Source organism: Pteropus alecto, unplaced genomic scaffold, assembly GCF_000325575.1.
Source record: "Pteropus alecto unplaced genomic scaffold, ASM32557v1 scaffold66, whole genome shotgun sequence".
Classification (NCBI taxonomy): Eukaryota; Metazoa; Chordata; class Mammalia; order Chiroptera; family Pteropodidae; genus Pteropus; species Pteropus alecto.
In genome coordinates, this window is record NW_006438869.1 from 2,557,528 (window position 1) to 2,560,133 (window position 2,606).

General features: G+C 37.8%; 2 pseudogenes; both read left to right on the plus strand.

The window, feature by feature from the left end:
- Positions 1–848: 848 nt before the first annotated feature.
- LOC112483013 lies at positions 849–967 on the plus strand (annotated as a pseudogene).
- A 104-nt stretch (positions 968–1,071) lies between these two features.
- On the plus strand, positions 1,072–1,189 carry LOC112483016 (annotated as a pseudogene).
- Positions 1,190–2,606: the final 1,417 nt, after the last annotated feature.

Genomic DNA, 2,606 nt, shown 5'->3' on the forward strand with positions numbered 1-2,606 from the left:
ATTTGGGATTAATAATATTCCAGTGATTGTCTGGATAGAAGCATGTAAACATGCCCTTTCTTCTTGTAGAATAGCGTCTGGAGATTTAGTTCCAGGAACATAAAATATCACGCTGTAGACCCTTTACCTGCTGAAAAACAGTTCTCATTGCAAATGACACTGACATATCAGTTCTGTTTGTTATGAGATTTATTTCTTCATGTTTGACAATTATGAATAACCTTTGAAGGAAAAAAAAAAAAAAACGACACTTATAGCTTGGTCAGTCACGTGTACCATTTCAGAAATCTCCGCTAAGTTCAAAGAACAAGTAAATATCACTTACGCCTACAGATTTAAAATTCTCTGCCAAAAAATAAACGATAAGAGCTTTCTCCTGTTTTCATACCTGATTATTTTTATAAGGTGTTCCTTTAGGGGAAGAGGAGAATTTATGGCCATACATTGCCTTAACTTTTTAGATTCTTGAGAATTCACTGAGCCTCAACCATCATTTTCATTTCCTGCAGTAGAGGTTGTTCAGAGTTTTTTCAAGTGATCGAATCACTTCAGTAAGAAGCAAGCCATCCTCCTAGTGTGACTAAAGCTAATGGTGATGCTTTTGGTCCCTGGGGGAGTGAAAAATGCAATTCAGGAAGAGAATACAATGCCTAAAAGACTGCTCTAGCCTATCTGGGTTTTAGACTGCAGGACATTAAAGGGAAGGATATTCCTTTGTTATTTTAAATATGCTCATTATTTTTATAATGCGTAATGGATACATATCAAAACAGAATTTTTTTTTTTCAAGCTCAGTGTAGAGTGGAAAAGACGCATTTAACAGATAAGATAAAGAAAAAAAAAGTTGAGTCGAGTGTCATGCCACCCTGAATGTGCCTGATCCCGTCCCATCTCGGAAGCTAAGCAGTGTCGAGCCTGGTTAGTACTTGGATGGGAGACCACCTAGGAAGACCAGGTGCTGTAGGCATTAAAAAAAAAAATTGATAAGTCAGAAACACAAATATTCTTAGAAAATTGACAGAGAACCAAAATAATAGAAGTGTATCCTTCAAATATAAAATATAGAGAGAATTCTGCAGCCATGCTACCTTGAACAAGCCCGATCCCTTCTGATCTTGGAAGCTAAGCAGGGTCAGGCCTAGTTAGTACTTGGATGGGAGACACCTAGGAAGACCAGGTGCTATAGGCATAAAAAATGAAGAAAAAAAAAAGATATAGAGAGAAATCCATTTCATTGACTCTCCAGTTTTAATCTTTATTAGGCTTATGCTTAGGCTTCCTCTGGTACAATATAGTGTATCTTTCTCAGGAGCTTCTGTGCAGCTCAAAGTTAAGAATACAGAGAGGAAAATCAGAAGCTATAAAAACATACTGCATTTGTAAAAAGGAAGAGAGCTCCATTATTTCAGCTCCAAACAGAGAGGGTATAAGATGCTCAAATCCTGATGGGAGATAGATATTTAGGTGACTGGAATTGTAAATTTCAAACCATTAGACCTGAAGCCAGTTTACCTATAAACCTTGTGCTTGTTAACGTGGTTAGAACAGCACTCACGACCTGGCATGCGGTCTTTAAGCTAATATACTATGTTTTAGGAAATGAAATTTTAAAAAAAATCTGTTAACAAAAATATATTGCCATATATGCAGGCAAATGTGTATGAGAATCATACATTTATCATGCTTTTGTATATTTGCCCAAGCAACTGATTCTAATTTCTTAGCTGCTATGGGTTTTTCCTTCAAACATCTTAAATATATCAAAGGTTTACAAAAAATGCAATTGTACAAGTGACTTATTAAATGGTAAAGACTGCATTTCCCAAATTGATTTTATCATCATACCATATATACATACATATTCATGCCTGTTACTCAGTTGCTATTCGAAAGGATATTATTTTCCCGCTGACCCACACAGAAAAGGAAGCGTGTAGGGGGCAGTGGTTTGACACATGCACTTGAGATTGGGGCTGAACCCTAGCACTACTAGGCCCAGTTGTGTCCCTCCTTGTGCTTTAGTTTTAGTGTAAGAAACATGAATAGTAACTATTGCCATGATTTTATGACATTTAAAACTATAACGTGCGTAAATATATTAGGGCAGTATCTATTATAGTAGTTTATACACTTTATCATTAGTCATGTTTTTTGCCCAACCAATTAGTCTCTTAGATTTTTCTATTCTACCTACCCCTTGTCAAGATGACCAATAGAGAAAAGAGGAGATTACTTATCTGTTATTAGGGTGAGGGTTAGCTCCAGGGATCATGCTGGTCCTTGGATGTGTGCTGCTTCCTGTCTCCGAATTATGATCAGCCGGTTAGCTGCCTAGGTGTCCTGTTCCTACATTAGACTGAATTCTGCAGTCAGTGGCATCCTGTCACTATATGTTTCTCTGAGCCATATCCTCTCTGTGACACTGGCCTAGGCCGACCTCCCTGAAGCTTCTGTCATCTGTTACCCCCCAGTTCTCATCATCTGTTCTACACGGAATGTTTGTGTCTCCCCCTGCCCTCAATTCATATATTGATATTTTTAACCCCCAATGTGGTGATATTAGGAGTCAGGGCCTTTGGGATATGATTAGGTCATGAGAGTGGGGT